This window comes from Hyalella azteca, unplaced genomic scaffold, assembly GCF_000764305.2.
Source record: "Hyalella azteca isolate HAZT.00-mixed unplaced genomic scaffold, Hazt_2.0.2 contig16582, whole genome shotgun sequence".
Lineage (NCBI taxonomy): Eukaryota > Metazoa > Arthropoda > Malacostraca > Amphipoda > Hyalellidae > Hyalella > Hyalella azteca.
Genome location: NW_025946398.1, coordinates 184,499 through 205,717, shown reverse-complemented (window position 1 = coordinate 205,717; position 21,219 = coordinate 184,499).

Here is a 21,219-nt window from a genome sequence, read left to right as displayed (position 1 = left end):
CCGTTAACATATGGCTCATTATTTCATTAATAACATCACGCTTATCCATAAAGCAACCAAAGGACTTTTAAGAACCTCGGTTCATTCGTTTTATAGCAAGTCGAGCAAACCGATGCCCATATATATGCTCCGATATGATGACGTTTGTGAGAGTTGAGACTAGACGCGTTTAGTGGATGCCTGCAACGATCTGGACCTTCAAAAAATGGGATTTATTGAACGCATCAGTCAAGCAAGGCAATTAAAATGCCCTAAAAATAGGCATGGGAAAATTTTAGGTCGCACATTTTATACTAAAAATTAGTCACACAACATCGATGAAAACGCAGATTACATTGTTAATGTTAAAAATATGTGTGTTATGTTGATAATGATAAAAATCAATTAATTATTCATGTACCTGAGGTCCCATTTAACATTTGACAATCTATTTGATTTTATTTCATATACTCAAAAATAAATCAAATGGAATTATATTTATATTAGTCGTCGTACAAATAGTATTTTGTGTTCATTCTGAACAAAAAAATCATTTGGAAAACATATACTGCAGAAGGAAACGCTTCAAATGCTACTGCCAAACCTCGCCCCAGCGGCGACTTGTTCAGTCTTTGAGAACATTGTTAAAAGATGCGCCACTCTTGAGACTCGGTCATTAATAGACTCTTCAGATATCGACTGGACAATCAAGAAGCCTTTTGTTTCGGAGCTTGGGATGGCTAATGTTTATATGAAGTAAAATAGAAGCCTGCGTTGGGACACTGAAAAAAATTTGAGAGATTTTGACCAAATAGCGTTGTACGGGTTGTTATCTTCAAATAAACTGTTCTTACGTAATATTTTAATGTAAACTAAGCAGTGGGGCAATGAAAATGTAAAAACAAACCTTTGCAAAACTGCATAGATTCTAATGTGAAATATTCGCATTAAATCCTCATTATTTCTTTATGCAATGATGGGAAGCATTCACTACCAACAATGTTGATCATCCTCACAAAATTCAATCAATTTTATGATGAACAAATTATATCCAGAGACTATTTCATCCAAGTAATATTTTTTGCAATATAAATAAATATTTTCATAGAGCCACCAATTCCACTGTCACCTGCACCACAACTCTCATAGTGTCGTGCCAAGCTCACCTTAAGTTCCGTATTGACTTTCCAGTGGGACTCTCAATCCAGTGCCATGCCTGGTAAGCTTTGTGCTGGATCCTGGAGACGCGAAAAATGGCCCAAACTTCGTGGAACTGCAAATGAGCAGAGCTGGGCAGCGCTACTTTGAAATGTAGCGGGCGCTACAGCCCACCTCTGCAAATGAGCAGAGCTGGGCAGCGCTACTTTGAAATGTAGCGGGCGCTACTGCCCACCTCTGCAAATGAGCAGAGCTGGGCAGCACTACTTTGAAATGTAGCGGGCGCTACTGCCCACCTCTGCAAATGAGCAGTGTTACCTGAATCCATATAACTGTTTTACCGCAGTTGCATCAACACCAAATTGCGGCGTCAAACATTAGCGGGGAAATTCAGGCCAGCGCAGGTATAATCGTACCTTATTGCCGAACTTGATCAAAAATGGCCAGTGAAGTTGGAATGCATTTTTATCAAAGCATTCTACTTATTAAAACGAATTAGAGGACAAACGCTGATTGATGCGAAATGAAGTCTCTCCTCCGAGCCCAGATAAATAATTTAAAAATACATATTTTAGAATTTTAATGAATGCAAAAGTGAGATATAATAATATGCGTTTAAAAATTACTCTTTTTAAAGACAACACTTCTAAAGAATCCAGTGTTTATTCGATGTTACACATGTTCAATAAAATTCTAATTTTATTATCAAATATTAAAAAAATTAATTTCCAATTTAACTTTTACAATTCAAAAAAATTTAAATTTTTCAAAATTATTTATTCTATCAATTGATACATGCATTGTCTCTGACTTTACAAAAGTGTGCAAAATTTCAGATCGATTGGACAGGTAGAAGTGTGTTAAATATCGATTATAAGATGTATTAGCAGACAAATTTTTTTTATTTGTTTAATGTCATATATAAAATTTTTTAAATTTTCAAAATTATTTATTCTATCAATTGATACATGCATTGTCTCCAACTTTACGCAAGTGTGCAAAATTTCAGATCGACTGGACAAGTAGAAGTGTGTTTAATATTGATTATAAGATTTGTAGTAGACAAACAAACAACAAAGAGTGAAGTTAAAGAGAAGTGTTGTAAAAATTAGCTCCAATTATTGGTGCTGGGAAGCTGCACGTGGAAGCCTCAGGGCCAGAATTTGACCCAAAAAACTTCGGCTTTTGAATTAAAGAATGTAGAGGATAGCTATTATGTCGGAATAGCTATTATGTCGGGGGCATGGATAGCTATTATGTCGGGGGCAGAGCTTGCAGTGACGCGCTGAGCAGTGATCCTGATATACTAAATGCTACCTTTTACTGTAGCATTTAGTGGTGGCCCCCTACTACCTACTATGCCCCCTAACACCTACAACTATGCCCCCTACCACCTATTATGCTCGTAAATTGTGTGTGTTGAATGTTTCTGCTCTCTGGAAACGATACACTCACGAGCTCGGTTTAAAGTTTCTATAATTATATCTACATAGTTAATTATATCATACATAGTATAGTTTCATCAACTGTTTTGTATCGCAAGAATGCAGACCACAATATTCACGCTTTAGTGAACAAAACGGTAAAGAAACGATTCGTGCAGTCGTCCATTACACACGCGAACGAAGAAGCAACTTGTTCGTAACTGGGATACGGAGGTGCCGTGATTCCCAGCCTTCTTTAGCATTAAGTGATGAGGGCATTACGCAGTGATGAGTCACGCCTCCTGCGGCAATAAATTGCACCTTATGAAGAAAAATGCTCCTGCATCACCAATGAACGCACCTAAGCCAGTCATGCTGTTGAGTATCCCACGAACTTCCTGCTTGGTTGAATTGGAATTACCTGGCTTCAAACTGGATTTTAAGAATGCAGTATTTTTCTACCGACTGAAAACGGTGATAGTTTTACTTTTTAGTTAGGCAATGTCTTTTTTAACTTAAATATATTGGTACATTTGATCCTATCAGAGGTTTATGGGAATTTCTGGGATCGTCTGCAATAGTAATGCAATATTTAAACCAGGTGTAGCAGAAACAATCCAACAGGATCTAATGCAGCCTTAATCTAAACTAATTCAAGAAATTGACGGTCGAAGATACAGATGCTGAAGCCTGGACTGATGAGCGCTGCATGTTGGCGCTCGAGAGCACTACTAGAACCCTGCAATCCTCCATATCACCTGTTCCGCTGTTATTCCTGAAGGCATTACAAGTTAATTGGTATGCGCTCATGCATGACTGTACAGCTTGAATATAGACAGCATGCACCACAGTATAGATCTATATCAACAGTTGCACTACTTAGCATGAGTACGCACATGACACCTAATACATGTTGGTTTCTTCTTATGATCAAAACCTTTCTGCTAAGAGTAGAAAATCAATTCTGTAACATAATAAATAGCCATTACACACCATAGCGAAAGCCTAGGGAGGGATGAGATATCCATGTATTCAGCTCGCAGCTTTCATTGATACAAACATGAGTCAGCAAATTATCCGGACAACCCAGCGCGGGAAGAGCTGAAGGAAGTGAAAATTCTGCGAACTTTTTGGTGATGGAGGCTACTGAAAATATCTCAAACTGAAATGATGGATCGTGACGATCCAGAGCGTAGGTTTAGTATACATAAAACTTGATCGTAGGTTCTTGATCGATTAAAAGAGTTGGTCCGGACATCTAATTAAAACTATTAATTTCACATCTGAGTAGAAGCATGACTCATTTTTATGCGATATCACTTTTATTTTTTAAGTAGCAGGTCGCATCTGCGTGGCCAAGGGTATATTGTGATTATTGAAAGAGTATTGATATTCCGTTTGTCTGTGCGCTCTATGTTTAAGATGGTACAAGCTTCAATTGAAGGCATAGCCAATGTAGGAGCGCAGGCAGTAGGTCTCTGCCTTGATTGTGCTGCTTTGGACGAAAGCGGACAAGCTCTGTTATATCCTCTGGAGACCTCTGATATCTGAAGATAATTCATCATCACTTAATTTCTTTGTTTTGAAAATCGCCAGTAAGACTAGTCTTTGGACCCAAGTTCAATTCTGTATCAGAGTTCGTCAGTTCTCAACTTCTTCTTTGTTCAATAATGAGCCCAGACATCGCTGCCTTGCCTTCACCTGAGACGAGGTCGAGCCTCGCAGCAAATGCCAGCGAACCTATCGGAAGCCCAGGCTCTTTCGGCACCTATACATATGTGTATAGAAGAAATTATGCGCAGCATAGCAATTGTTATGTGAAGCATAACAATTGTTATGTGTTGCAAAGCAATTGTCATGTGTAGGATAGCAATTGTTATGTGTAGCATAGCAAGTGTAATTGCAGAGAGCTTTGATGGCGTATCCATTTGTAGCAGTTTATTATTGAATGCTTTGAATATAAATTCAAAGAATTTCTTTGAATTTAATTGAAAGGAAGTTTATTCCTTTGAAATGAATGAGTGTACTTTCAATGAATTTTTCTTTGAAAAGAAAAAACGACAAAATCTATTGTTTACTGAGCTATTAAAAACGATTGCGTATTTCTTGAGCAAATTAACATGTTAACTGTATTGAATGACATTGTTTCATTTAATGTAAATTATCAACTTTATTGTTTAGTTTTGACCTTCTCATGCTGAACATATTTTCTTAACATAGAATATACTACCAGCGTTGCAAACAAGTAGTTGTGGATAGCGTCAGTAGCAAGAGCAGGCTTGATTTAATATAAGTTAATTATTAGTGAAGCTTCAGTGATGTCAAACTTGAGTTAAATATCAAACGCGAATGAATTTTAATCGTATATATATTTGTCAAAGTTTGTTTGTGTTCGTTTGTGTATTTGACGTCTTCGGATGCAAGAACTTCAAGGCTGTTCGAGCGCAAATCTTATCGTAATTTTGTCGTGTCGTGATATTAATTGACATGAAAATGTATTCATGGCGACAGAACAGTAAAACATTACAAAAAATTTGCAAAGCGAAAAACTCTACAAAATTGAAATTTGCTGGTAATGATTTTGAAATGCAATTAACTAATTCTTGCGAATTATTTCACAACGAACTTGCTCTACTTAAAACCTTCCGATTACTCTGAATGGATTTTTGTTTTTAATGAACTATGCAGAGGATTTTTGCATGAAGTTGCAAATCATGAAAATTTCGTGATTAGGAGGCTCATTTGCACGAAAGACAACTTAGGTAATTCAAATTCTAAACCAAATTATTTCTAACGGAATAATACTAACTTTTGTAACGATGGTCTGTTAAATCTTTTATCAGAATAGTTTTCAAGAGGGGATGCGATGCCACAAGCCCGTCCTGCGATCCGCAAAACTCGATTAAACTCGAACAAACCTCCCCTTTCCGGGAACGCGCTTACGACTACAATGGCTGGGGCCAATCCAATCACCCTGAAATGAAAGAGTAACCATAATTTGGTTGAGTTCTAACCGAGTTTTGAGAAATTTTTATTCATAAGTCTTTTATAAAACATAATAATTCCTATTGATATCTAGCGCAGCTCCTAATTTCCTATAGGCATATTGAGCAAAAATGTGTGTATTGACATACGTTGTGGTTTTCAGCTTCATAACCTAAGAAAAACATTTTGAAAAAAATTGAGTTCTTAGTTTATGGAATGGAAAAAATACTAACGAAGCTTCGAGCGGAGAGTAGGAAAACGGTTGAAATCCTCGCAAATGTCAAATAAAATGCAAAATTGTATTTTCAATTTCATGTTTTCATTTGCATCACTGTACGTTAAAAATGGTGACTAAACTTAAGACTTTGTAATGAAAACACAATATTAAATTTTGATTTTCATCAGTGCACTAAGTAGGAATTTCTAGATTAATAACAGGCGCAATTTTTCTGACGGTTATTTGTTATGCATTCCAGGCTCTGAACGCAAAGAAACTTACCGAACATTTCTCATCGCACGACTTCAGAATTCATGTCCATCAACAAGCCTTCGGTTCAACTCTCGACTTTAAAGGAATTTTCATCGCGTGCCGATCTGCTCTTCCGACCACAAATGGAGACATAACGTTTCTGCACGAACGGAATCGCGTCGTGAATCGATAGCTTGTGCCTCCGGAAGTCAGAATAACGAAAGCCATATCCCAGAAGTGTAATAAACACGCTTGCCAAACAAGCCAAATCAGTGCACCACGAAACACTTTACACTGCGATGGTGTGATCAGAAATTCATCTTGTGATGCTATCGCGTGGTAGAGTCTGACTAACTAGTATGGGCATCACAATTTTGACGCAAAAGAGGCCAACTCCCTGCATTTCCGAAGCCGAACTCGGAAACCCTGTATGTATTTGCCAGAGGACTTGGAAGTTTGTGCAGGCTGGGCGGAAGCCCAGGAATGTTAACACAATGGAAGCAACACGACCATTTAATTTATAATTAAACGCGTTTTAGTAAGGGACGTTTTACGCAGCACAGACCAGAAGTTCTATGGTATTTGGATTTAATTGTAACTTTCTGCTGCCAAAATATCACGTTCCTGACGTCATATTTGCGCACAATGACTCATGGCTCGAACAAATATTATATTGATATTGATTTTTTCCCAGGCAAACTACTCAGTGAGTGAAGTCTGTTTGTTTTGTTCTCCAAAGTATTTCTTATTCAGGTCAAGATTATCGAGAATCGAGAATTTCGCCACTGCTGGCAGCCGAGGTTCAGTGACGCCCTCAATCTTCTGGCTCCTCGGGCCACCGACGTCTGGAAAGATGGCTTTGTCCGGGCGCGCGTCGCGATAGCAGACAATGGCGCTGCAAGAAAAACAGATCCACTACATGGTAGAATCTATTATATTTTGCGGAATAGTGGAATGAACGGAATAACTCCAAGGCCGGATGATAAAGCTGCCCCATGATGCTATCCTACTAGCACAGCCTGATTAGCGGTTAGAGAGGCTTTAATTACAGTGGGGATATCAAGTTCAAATTACGCTCAAATATGTTCATGAAACTCCAGAACATTTTAATTTTCATTCGACTTGCATTCATCAGGTCAAGCATTAGAAATATTTTGCAAAAGAGAATAATTTCAATTATTACGAAGATGATAAAATATTAAGCACAAAATTTTGAATTCCAGCAAATAATCAGAAGCGTCATTTTTGACTTTTATGGCAGGGTCGTTTTTAAGATTTTGTAGCGATTATTTAAAGAGTTAACGAGTTCATTTAAAGCTCAGCGAAATGCGACGCTCCGCACAGCAGTGAACAGAGGAAAAAAATATAGCTTTGCATTTTTGCAGCAATCATTGTACTTTGAATGCAATTTTCAGTAGCATAAAAGGATATTATTTAATGCCAAAGCAAAGGGTTTTAGAAACGCTTCTTCGTCGAGTATAAAGTTTATTTTCCTGCAAATTTAGTTCTATGCGAATTATGTCATTTGAACTATTACCAAAAGTCTTTGATATTAAGTATATTTCACAAGTTTTCACTAAAGAATCAACGGCTAGGATTATCAATGAAACTTTTATTCCCCGCCATGAGTGACTAGGGAATAATGTCTTCAAAATATCATTGTTTCCCATTCAAATGGGAAGACAATGCGAGTTAGAAAAAGTAGGTTCGGATAGTGAAACAGACCAGCGCCCATGTCCATTAACGCCAGAATTTATACATTTTTGCTCTTTTTTTAAGATGAAATTCACTGACTTTCAGTTGATGTTTTCATTGAAATGACATTCCTATATTAGCGCTGCAGGTGAGGCACGAGAACGAAGTTTAACGATCGTGACTCCTTTCAAGGAAATTTTCTCAAGTGTTCTTGAACCGAAAACTTTCTTGAGGACACTGAGGTGAGTTTTTCAAAACGCTCGCCACAACTTCAAAATGAAAGGCTTTTTTAACTTCGGCCTGTATCGCAACTTCAAGCCACTCGACTTCGAGAAATTAATAAGCAACTTGTGGCAAAGATATTAGAATACTGTGGAAGATAAACCTGAGAGGGCATGTAAACGTACTAGAGGGCCAGTTTATGCGACCAGTTTAGTGGAATAACTCTTATGAAAATGCAAATGCACAAACAAAGAAGTTGAACTCAGTTCAGACGCTGCTTTCACAAATATATGATGACTCGTGAGTTAGAGATGACATCGCGTGATACGGACCAGAATTGAAGGACAGTTTTTTCCAAGCCTGAAGACGTTTTCTAGGATATATCGTAAAGACTAAAGATTACATGGCAATGAGGCTGACAGTTGAATGTGGCATGTTTGATGTTACTGATGATAAGTTTTTGATGATGAAATTGATATTGTAACGCTCAGAATTGCATGAACGACTTATATTTGTACTGGAAAACACCGTTGCATTTAAATTTATACTAAGCTTCACATATTGTGACACAATTTTCTGCAACGCTTTGCTTCTCAGTTGTTGCTTGTATTTGGCTTAAACATCAGAGAAGAAAGCTTTTACTTTGGATAAATATTTATGAACATAAATTACGGTTTTTGTCGCAGTTCACTAACTTGAAAGTCACTGTCAAGAGATGACATTGATGAAAGCGAAGCAGGCCATTTAGTCTGGTTGAGCCAAGAAGCCGTCTGAAATAGGAGTTAGTTATTCAATGCCGATGATACGAATGAATTTCCCTAGTCTGCCAAGGACTTGGACTATGAGATATCCATAATAAGCTTTAGCATCGGGCAGCCATTTATGTAATACTTCATTTTCTTGAAATCCATTCGAATTTCAAGCAGGCGATCCGAAAAATCCGGCTAATAATAAATTAATCTTTGTTAAACAAAAAAAAAGTTTGTTACTGTTGTGTCGTAAATCGAATATATTTTTCAAGTTTGGAAGCATAGGAATTTTTTGGAGCTAAGTCTAAGAATTCAACTGCTAATTAACGCAAAGTTTTCCTTAACCTAAGCTCCCTCGCCGAAAGTTCGAGGCTCGGTCGCGTGAGGTAGAGGAGCCCGAGCTCAGCACTTCAGCGAAATGTACAAATAAGAAAATGCTGAGATGGCAGCGGGTTTGACTGTTATGTCTCCTCACTAGGCACAAGTTAGAGCTCAAGAGTCTGAAGTAGAAACAACTTTCACCAACAATTTCATGTTTAAAGCCTGCAGCTGGAAAACCGAATGAACGATTCGAAATTTTTAAGAAGATTGGATGAAATTGTAATTAAGAAAGTCTCGTTATATCGTATTCATCCCCAATTATTTTGCTCCTCCTAATTAGGAAGAACAGGAATGGCATTGGTCAATAACAGTTCATTTCAATGTATTAAAGAGAAGGTCAGTGTTGTAATAAGGACACCAACACAAATTAATGTTATTTCTTCACTTTTTTGAGTGAAGTCTCTCATGTTGTTAAAACAAGCCCAAACCGAGACACGGGTGTTTGATAGTCTTATAGACGTGAGGCAAGACGAGACGTTCTGGTCAGCGTTTTGCGGATTTTTCCATCTGTGTTTTGTTCAGGATAGTGCACTACCCTCAAGATACCCCTGTATATCTGAGGGTAGAACTCCCAGAATTCGTGTACGTTGATAACATTCGACGCCTTGTTCAGGCTAGTGCCATCGGCAGTCGCTTGTATCATTTAAGTTATCTAGGTGATGGTGCTGCTAGCTCCCGTGCACGGTATTCTTCAAGCGTTGTTAGTCTTTTTTTGGTGATAATACTAAAGACGAAATTAGAAACAGTTTAAATAAGAGATTGATTATTATTTATGAACAACCTGTCGTAAACTGATGTATTTTTATAGGTGTAGTGTTTTGAAGTCAAGACAACGTGAAAGCAATCTGTACTACCTGAGGATTGTTTGGGAAGAAAAACGACATTCCTCTGCAATTTTCCCGAAGGCAGTGAGTTTTAGAGCTCGAATGGTTCGTCTATCTTTAGTCTTATAGCGTCCCAATCAATAAGTTCAACTTTGCGAAGTCGGCACGCCTCCTGAAACTATTTTCTTTTCCGTTTGCATCATAAAAATGTCGGAGTGCAGCGGGCACGCGTTCAACGAAGCCGTTTAAATGTAAGGCAAGATACGCGGACGCCACTATAAGCTTGCTTCTGAAAAGATTTTCAGTTTTCATCATCTAATACGAAAATTTTGTATTATGGAAAACATTTTAAAATTTTGTGGGGATATAATCTAAGTTTAATATTGAAAGATTTAGTTGAACGCAAATAATGCAAAAATGAGGAATGCTGTAGATTTTCATTATAAATATTTCACAATATTCACAAACATTTCGCGTAATGTAATATTTTTTCTTTTGCGACGTAACAACGCGGCTGGAAAGCCTAAGCCACTTAATACTAAATTATTAAATTATTTGTAAATTAATTAAATTATCTTTAATTTAGTTAGTTTATCTTTAATGAATTAAACTACTGATAAAAATTGAGATCCATTTATGTTAGATATTTTGACAAGCTGCTTAAATCCGTTATCGCTGCTTAATTTGGACTCGTTCAATCAGGTAATGGCTTCTATTTTGCTCCATTAAAGACGCGGTTCGCTGTCGAGTATCGGGGCCATTTACCAGTAATGAAACACTGTCCCAAGAAACAATTAATCTCTGTCCATAAGTCACCTCTTGTAATGAGTTCTCGAGAAACATACAAAGCTGCGTTTTTAACTCATAAGCTTCCACATCTGCAGGTCAAATGCTCTGATTATTCTGCGCTTGAATGCCCTGCGTGAGACTACAACAAACTGACAGTCTAGAGTGACAGCTAATCGGAGCTGTCGGAATTATATTGAACAACTAATAGCAATGGCACTAATGACGACCCCTGAACTATGAACGCTCAGCCAGTTGAAGAGACTGAATATTTTTTCATTAATATTAAATGTTGTAATTATCCTTCGAACAATCGAAATGAGTGGCGCCTCTTCGGCACGTAAGAAGTCGTCGACGAAGAAGTCTTTCAGTTGTACTATCTCCAAAATAACGCCTTCAACTTTCTTATTGATCATGACATATTAACAACGTTTACTTAAACTACAGTGAATCTAATTAATAAAAAAGTTTGCTCTCTATACAACAAGTTATTGTAAATTCAAAGTAATTATGATATAAGCTTGAACAACTGGATCAATTGATGTTATTATCGCTAATAAAAATGCGTGTTGGATTACAGTCATTTTAAATATTGAAATCCTCAGCAGTTTATTTAATAAAAAGTTCTCCACCATATGTTTCACAGGTTATTAAATTTTTAAGAATGAAATAAACAATATTTTTCTCAAATAGCAATCAGAATTAATATTACATTTGCTCAAATACTAATTAAAACGTGCTTCTTACTATAGGTCACAGTGAAGGGAATCTAGTTTAGTGGTGCAGAAGAGAACAGTTAAATTATTGAATAATTATATACAATTAAATTGCCTCTCCCTCGTGCAACTCTCTTTTAAGCCGGCGCAAATCACTTATAGACTCAGCAAAGATCAAAATAATAAATCTAAAATAAAATAAATAAATAAATAATAATTATTATGGCTTCAAATCTGTTCTAACAAATAAGCCGCTAAATTCAATGGTAACTTTTGAATCTAGCTTTGAATTTGTGTGAGACTCTCGAAGATAAAAGAATAACAATTTTATTTCAAATAACCTCAGAAGCATGCATGTTATTTTGAGCTCGAAAAATGTTTTAATTTTCGTCTATCGACTGGCTTGCGTTACCTGAGTATATATAAAACATTTTTATTGCAAAAGAAATCTGCTATCGTGAAAATTATTGCTGAAAATACGCTGAAATCCACTTAACATGTCTGTGTTTTAAATAAACTAGTGAATGATAAATTGTTTGTAGAGCAACAATATTTGGAAGCCTCAAAATCTTTTCCCTTCTGGAAACATTCATCCGAAGACACAAAAAAAAAAAAGAAACGTCTGATAAAATGAATGTTTTAAATGCTTTAACTAGATTTGCCCAGCGCAAAATTCGGGCATGAACGTACAGCTGACTTTTCAATAGTAAGTGAAGGCCCAATGAAGAAATATTGAAGAACCAATAAAGAAGAAATAGATATTGCTGCCCGAGATCTCTAAGATATTTGATACAAGAACTCTGACCGACTAAACTTTCCTTTTGTTTAACCTGCGTGAGTATTTTATGTAACATTGGTCCTGGTAATTTACAGAGTGCCCATTACGATTACACGCAAAACAACGATAATACACATGCTAGATTTACGGCTTAGATTATTAAGAACATGGACTTTCTTTATTCTTTGTTAATATTACGGAAACATAAATCCTAAACTTAACATAAAAATCCCAAATTTTGACTTAGTTATATCTGAGACAGAATGAAATTACTTGCGCAGATACCAGTCGATGTCAACCGTTTAATGAGAAGTTACGGAAAACTTGTTTAAGTTTCTTCAAAAAGGTGTATTGAGTGTAAAATTTCAGGAAAAACTTTTATACAAAAGATCCGCCAAGTGAATTCTTAACATAATTTGCAGCAGATATACAAGTAAAAGCTAGAATTACCACTTGAAAGTGTGGTTGCAAATCTGGGATCACTCCATTGGCTGGTATTTTATATTTTACCTGCCTGAGCCAAGTCAGGGTTTTTAAGAGCATTCGGTCGGCTCAGGAAAGATTATTCGCGTTTTCTGATGTAGAATGGATGCTCAGCTCCGGCATTCAGGTCTCAATTCATCAAAATGCGAAACCGCGCGTCGTGGGAGACTCCATAAATCCATTGTGAGCTGCGGCGTCTTGAGAGCGTCTGTCACAGCTGAAGCAAATGCCCTGTCGGGAGCCCACTTGCCTTGTTTACTTCAATTGAGTGATAGATACAACCTACGATCTCAGAATTTGTGAGAAACGGGACAATTTAACTAATTTTTATTAGTAATAGCGCAAAAAATATAACTCAGTACTCGCTGCAGTAAGTGGCAGAGAGAGCATTTTCTCGTCGACGAAAACGTGAAGTCACGGACGGACAGACAGACGGTCAGCCGAACATGGCGAGCACAATAGTACTTTTTTCCATAAATGAGAAAATGGGCAAAGAATGTAACTCAGTACTCACTGCAGTGAGTGATAGAGAGCGCATTTTCTCTTCGACGAAGACTTGAGGTCACGGACGGACGGATAGACGGACGGACGGACAGACAGACAGACAGACGGACATGGCAAGCACAATATTGCATTTTTTTCACAAATGAGAAAATGCGCTAAAAAGGACATCATTAGCTAATTGTTAATGATAGCGATTAGTTTAAAACTGAGGCCATCCATTAGTGAAGCTTATTCGTGATGAGCTTCTAATGGGTGGAGAACATAACATAAATTATTCAAACACAACCAAACGGACTTGGGAACTAAGTTTGCTTCATATGACGTGTACATGCTAAGAGAATTAAATCATTCTGTATTTTCAGCTTAACATTTAAATTTTAATTCACACTGAGCCTTATATTAAATTCACTGATAATTATTCAGAATAAATGTGTGATATCGTAAATTGGCCCTCAGTGATTAACGGAATGCAATAAAAAGCGCTGCTAGAAAAAAAACGTTGCATTATTAATGCCGAGAAAGAACGCAAAGATTTTTTTGCTTACACCCATGTTGACAAGCTAGTGTAGTTAGAAATAATTTGTTCTTTATGGTGAATGCTGGAGCGGGAACATGCTCTTGTCAATCACAATTGATATTCATAGAACATAATTAAAATATTCAATATTCATAGTGCCGTCTCGGATTTAACATAGCAGCAACTTTATACGAAGGAATGGATGTAATTTCCCAATTTTTTCTCGCTAGCGTACGACACGAAAACATTTCAATCATATTTTTTTGACCGAACATGATTTTGACATAGAAACTGTGACAAGCATATTCTGCCGACGCTAATTAATTAGAGTAAGTTTTGGATCAATGTTGTAAGTACAGTTAAGCTTCAATATGCGCGGCATAAGCTGACATCGTAGCAGGAGTAATCCAAGAGCTACCGTAAGTACAGTTAAGCTTCAATATGCGCGGCATAAGCTGACATCGTAGCAGGAGTAATCCAAGAGCTGCCACATAATCTGTTTGCCACTCATCCCATAATGACAGACCAGGCATCCCATTCCGCGATATTTATTGCCAGGCTTTCGTCGTAGCTCAGAAATACCGAGTGTTCAGTGATCTTTTTCCATTTATTCTCATAAATCAATACGGTATCATATATCCGCCTTCATCTCAGCATAATACTTGTGAGTTTGACTCACAAATGGCAGACTTGTATGTTTGTCGTCGTAGAGCCTGAGCTCAACGCGATCGTTTCTGCTAGTCTCGTTCCTGAGAGGAAGGCTTTGAATAATTGCTCATAATTACCTCTGAAGTTTTTAAGTGTGTAAGGTCTGCAAGCTAAAAATATATCCATTGTAGCAACATGTAAATAACTGGCTTGGCTTTCACAGCCCTCTATTTCACTGTTCTTTGCAGTCACAACATTAACTTCAAGAATATTTTTTCACCTCGAAATAAAACGAGGTAGAAAAATATTCTTGAAGTTTATGTTGTGACTGCAAAGAACTGTGAAATGGAAGGCTGTAAGAGAGTTCAACGCCATTAGTCTATTTAGAGCTACCATTATCTTCCTTGTTATTTTTTCATCGAATAATATTTTTGTTCAGGAGTTACCTTGCAAGGTCTCCCTTAGTTCCCAGTGAGAACGCCATCATGCCATTTTTTTCAACACGAACTTCAGTAATTTTTTGGAACTCTTCATTCTCCAAGGAAATCACTTAGGCCTGTTTCCTCTCATGCTGCAATTCGATGCTCAGATGATTCCTTAATTTATTCCTGGGAACAATTTAGTGTTTAGTTTACTTGATAAAAAGTAATATAATTGACTGCGCCACTTAAAGAGGGAATGTGATTCTTTCAGCCTCCAGACCGAGGATCGTCGTTGAAGAAAGCCAAATCTTTTCATTTGTCCGACTTTCCCAACCATAATACACTATTTGATTTTTAATCGGGGTTTGACCTGCGGCCGGTGATCGGGCACTCCGAGTACGTGCAGGATGGCAATGCGCCCCAATGAAGGCACTACTGCAGAGAGTTCTTGGAAGTGGTGGCAAAAAGAGAAGAAAATGTGTGCGTCAGACGTCTTAGTTCTGTGGTGTAGAACAAGATTTGCTAACTCGCTGTTGAATGAACCGTTGCTTTATAAGGAATTAACAGTGAAAAATATGTACCAAGTTAAGACTTATGCAACCAAGTGGTGTGCAGGGTTCAAGTTCAAGTTGAAACTGTGGCCACCAAATTAAACAATACCTCAAGTTCTGTTAGTCACTATACCTGGAATCAAAAATTTAAGAGAAATCAATTACATAAGTCTCCGTCAGGCACTTTAAATAATTGAGCTATCGTACACAAATTCAAATTTGTGTTAATCGAGAATCATAATGTATAATGTAATCTCACCAATGATAAAATTTAAACTGAACGAGTACACAGTAGAATTGAAGTTATGTTTGTTCACGCAGCTTCTGGTTCGCACACCTTGAATTCATTTTTTAAGCACATGGCACTAAATATCTGATTTACATAGACGTTAGTATATGTGATGTTGATGACGCGCCCTCGGGGCTGGGCAGCGGTCGCTTGCTCAAGAAGTTACGTTGCGATGCGTCGCTGTCAAGCAGATGCTCAAAGCAGATCAGCGAAGCAGAAACTGCGCGAGTTTTTGCCAGCATTGAAAGACATCAGCACTCGTCTTTATGTTGATTAATATTGCGGCCGTCACTCACATCGGGCATTGTCACTTTATACAAGTTGAAAAAGTGCTGAGCGATTTTGTCTTTTACGACTATTCAAATAGCTCAAAATGTTTGAGTGAATTGAAAGTCAGAAATAAAAAGAAGAGAATTCTAGGGCATGTGGGATTAACGACCTATTCAGATGAATTTAGGAATAATATCGAATACTACACCATAGTACAATACACAATGTATGCGCGTCTTTGATTCATTTACGAGATTTATTAAACTATTCCAAAATGTGTTCGAAACAAAAACTCTGCATGAAATTCTCGAATTGAAGATGGATAAAGGAAGAAGGGCATTTTAAGTGACAGACGAGAGCTGGGACTACGGCCTGCCTTAATGAACTTTATTGAAAGCTTTCGTCGAGGCTGGCATCGGACAATTCGTTTATAACAGCAGCAGCGGAACACTAAACAGAATAAACCCAGGTCCTGCCCACTGGCAGCTCTTTTATTTATGTATTATTATTTTATTTATACCATATTATATTTTAAAAGAATTGAACGCAATCGCTGATATTTCTTCATCAATGGCTGATAATAAATAGGGCGATTAGAAGTCAGGGAAATCCCCGACGAAAACAGCCAATTGCCGTTGCATGCGACATAACTACCTTCTTTCATTATTTATCAAAAGCGACGTCAGTTGTTGACAGGTTTTAACTATTTACTTTGTCTATTGCATTTCTGTTTCGACTTTTCACTCAAGAATTTTACTCACTTTCCAGAAGCAGGAGGTTGAAGCACTCACGCAACAGTCTGTGCTACATCATAACGACTTTCAAAAACGTCTCAGTTTTAACAATGAAAAGTTAATAAATTTGAATGTGGAAAACACAGATCGAAAAATTTAATATATACAGTGTAGCAGCAGCTTCATCGCATAGCGCGTACGTAGCATTTGTTTAGTAGTTGATTAGTACCCACTGCGCTACTTGTAGGCGCTATTCTTTGTTTCGACGCCAGCCGGTAAGGTGTGGCGTTCGGACGGTCATCGTCAAGTTAATCGTTAGATGCATTTATTCCTGTTAATACCACATGTTAATTATGAATTTATACATTTCAGACCAATGTAAAATAATTTCAACCGTCCATTGTAGCCATGTTAAGGGTAGTCACATTAATTGTAGCCATGTTAATAGTAGTCACTTATAGCAGTCACTTATAGTAGTCACGTCAATTGTAGCCAATCGTAACTTGTAACCTGGTTGTTGATGAAGTAAAAGTTCGTCATTTGCAAATATTCACTGTTCCCTTCCGCGACTGCAAAGCATGGCTGCTTGTATGAATTACACACTAAGGTCAAAAAACGTGAAGACCATTGATGAAATGGTATGTAACCAAATTAGGCTGGGATTCAGCGGTGACATACAGCAATAAGTTTTGGTATAAAACCGACGATTGATTATTTCTCTAGATATTACTGTACTCGGGGCCATTATAGCAATTAAAATCATTAAAGTAGGGGAGAAAAATTGAACTAATTCCTCGAGTTGAGGAAGAATAAGACTTAATGGGGCTTTTGTGAAGTGTAAAGTTGTAATCTTCTTCTCTTCAAACTCACCCGTAAAAATACGCAATTGTAGTCGAAGGCTGAATATCACTGAAAGACATTTTGCTGTTAGGAAATTATTTATGTTAGAATCTGGCAGTAATGTTGATCCTTGATCCTTTGCTCCTGTTTCTCCATAGAGAACAAGTCGCTCAACCTGTCCTGGTACACCTCTCATAAAGGCATACTTCCAACTTGTTTAGTTGCCGCATTCCGCTGAAAAAATACAACGTTCTGACGCTGACAAGGCGGTCCATTTAAAAGTTTAATGTATGTTCGAGAGTCTCGTGTCGACCAGCGAGCTTCATGGGATGGCATTCTTGAACATAGTTATGGAGGCTGATCGTTCCACGGCAGCGCAACTTCGAGTCCCGGAATAGCAGAGATTTTGCTAAGACGTAAAAAGTGCGCGGTTGCTTGCTTCGGAAGTTGAAACTTTGCAGCAGGAGAATACGTCAAAGATGAAGCTTGATTGTTTTTTGTTCTTGATTCCGGTTACATTTCGCAGGTGTGGGTCATCGTCTCTTATCCGTCTAGCCCATAACCTTAAAAAATTTATTAAAAATATGAACCATTGAAATAGACAATGTTAGTAATATGACATTGTTAGTAATTTCTTATGCTTGCCTTCTTGCGAATATATTTGAAATCTGTATTTTCATCATCTTAACCGTGACTGCGAAGAGAGGAGTTGCCAGCTGACCTCCAGCCCCCGACGTTTGTTGGAGAGCCTGCGCTCACTTAAAGCGAGACGACCTCTGGTGACGTGTCATGGCAGATGATCGCGAGTAAAATATGAGTTAAAAGAAGTACGGGAAAATGAATACTATATTTACACCAGATCAGTGGCAAGAGAGTATTTTATCAGATAGAAGCTCAATTGGAAAAAATTAAAGATGCAGAAGAGTTGATGAAATCTGAATCTGTTATCGTGTGAAATTCGCTGTGAAAAGAACTGGCCACTTAGAAATGAGAACTATGTGAGAGCCAATGGCAATATTTTTGTATAATATTTAAAATTTCTCCGGACAATAACTCTGTACTAGAAATGTTCATGTAATGCATTGTCCTGTAAACGTTCATGTAGTGTACTGTTCATGTACGCAAATAGCGGGCTCTGCCTTGACCGTCAACAGTTTAATAACAGGGAAGACGGTTACGGCCCTCGGATGTCTCTTTTAACATAAGAAGCGCTTCTTATGCCTGATATTGAACTTGTAAGACATGTACGAGCATCCCTTAACATCCAGAGACTTCTTACCTGTGTAATATTGTAACCGTTTTGATGTTCACGGGACTTCTAAACATACCAAGCATTGCCCTGCACGGAGATCTATTAGGATAAATTGTTCTTAAACGTGAAATTGTTCGCTTCCTGGCATTGAAAAATTTTGAGTTTTGGGTGATCGAGGGACGCCATCCGCCATATTTTAATATCTTTTGACGAAAATTCCCCTTTCATCATAATATTGTAGCAAAGTATGGTCGTTGATAGCGCAGCAGCATGTTAAATGCCGACATGATCGATATACGTTATTCTGCATTTAAAAACAATTCATTAGCATTGGATGCTGATTCATTACATAAAATATTCCTTATCACACACAATGTGCAAGCTGGCTAGATCATAAATAGTAATAATGAAAACATTTTATAATTGGATAAACTTGAATTTAATGCAGTACGAGTCATAATTTGCATCGCGCCAGACTTCGACGTTGATGAAGTTTCTGAAGTGTCAGTAATTAAGTGAGGAAGTTGGCCAATGACAATCATTGGCAGTACCGTAAATATTCAAGGAAGTTTCAGCTACTTTGAACGCTGGTGAATGTTGAACATCAATGCGTAGGCGCCACAAGAGGTATTGCAGGCAACTGGAACAATATTGGAACATCTTATATTTCACTACATTGACTTTCAATGTAGCGAGAAGCACCAATTGTGAGGCCAACGTTTAATAAAAAAATGCATGCAGTTTTATGATGTATATCTTAATTTATTTTATTGTTCATTTTCTTATCATTTCAATTACGCATAATTCGTCTGATTTGCTGCCTCTGCCGCAGCCAAAGTAGAAAAAGTCATTAAATATTATTTAAAAAGCCTCAACAAAGCCTCAACAAAATTGTTTCATGAAGTCTTTGTCTTTTGAATAAGGAACGAGCTATGCGAAGAAGGGTAGGAAGCCGAATGGGGACTATAGGATCTGTAAATATTTATGGTTATATGAACGTTGAAGGAGCTATAAGATCAGATGTTTATGGGTATGAGGACGTTGAAGGAACGATAGGATCAGAAGATGTTTATGGATATGAGGACGTTGAAGGAACGATAGGATCAGAAGATGTTTATGGGTATGAGGACGTTAGAGTTCTGGGGCATCAAGCGGAAGAACTCGACGCTGTTTCAGTCCGAACTCAACTCTCAGTCATCCGTATTGACAATACCTTAAATATAATCCTGTACATTGAAGTTCGTCGCTTTCCATAATAATAATAAGAAAATATACGGATGAACCACGTATCAGATCCCAGGTAACGAGATAATGTTATTGTTTTTTTTATACCCTCTGACGACTCGATATCGAACTCGCAGAATATCTACAGGGGGAAGATTTATGTTGCACTCCTTAATTAATACAAAGAAGAGTGAAGAAATATCGCTGCTAATTAAGGTTCATGTCAGTGCATTCCTCGATAAAAAGGGGAATGGTTCATAAGGATTTATCAGCGCTGGCCGCCTGATGTGGAGGAGAAGGGTTGATAGGATTGTGTCTGCGCTTCTTGATGAGTTAATAGGATTTTAATAGAGCGCCAAGAACCTTATTGGGAGGAATTCTGCGCACGGACTTGTGAAGAAATTCAAGTTGTAGCTACCATGTCCATCACAGCTGCCATGTCCATCACAGCTGCCATGTCCATCACAGCTACCATGTTCATCACAGCTGCCATGTCCATCACAGCTGCCATGTCCATCACAGCTACCAAGTCCATCACAGCTACCATGTCCATCACAGCTGCCATGTCCATCACAGCTTGCCTGGCACCGCACGCCTCCGGCTTCTGTCTGCCAGGGCTGCAAGACAGCGGCGCAGCTGAGGTGCACACGCCGTCTTATTTATTCGCCTGGCACAGCACGCCTCCGGCTTCTGTCTGCCAGGGCTGCAACCTCCTCAACTCAGAGAAAAATATCTTCACGCAAAAAATTTTCATACCATATTATGTTCCTTTGAGAAAATTCATTACCTCTGGTATTCGCTGAATTTTTAGTTTATATAAATATTGGAAACATTCAAGACATATCCGTAAATTAGCTGGCGATACGTAAAACTTACCATCTTATGATCGTAAACGTAATCATATGCCTCGCGTGTAGGATGATCTCATTTGAAGAGGGAAGAATACTTTAGAATATTCAGAGTTCATTTTTATTTCTTTGAAACTATTGATTTTTGAGTATCATATCTCATATATCATATCTTGATATACGAGTATGATACAATTGTACTATCTATGATAGTATCATATCTTTTGAGTATCATATCATATATCAATCAATAGATACATATTCGTCAGATATATAGGAAAATATATATAGATATATATTCGTCCAAAAACATAGGAAAATAAAGCATATTACTTTGAAAGAACGCTGTCGCCATGGTAAGATAGGAAGTATAACGTAGCGGTCACATTACTCCAAATTCAACACCAACTCCCAGTCTTTAAAGATCATCTACTCAGACTCGCGTGCAAAATAGTCATTATCTTTCCCGGC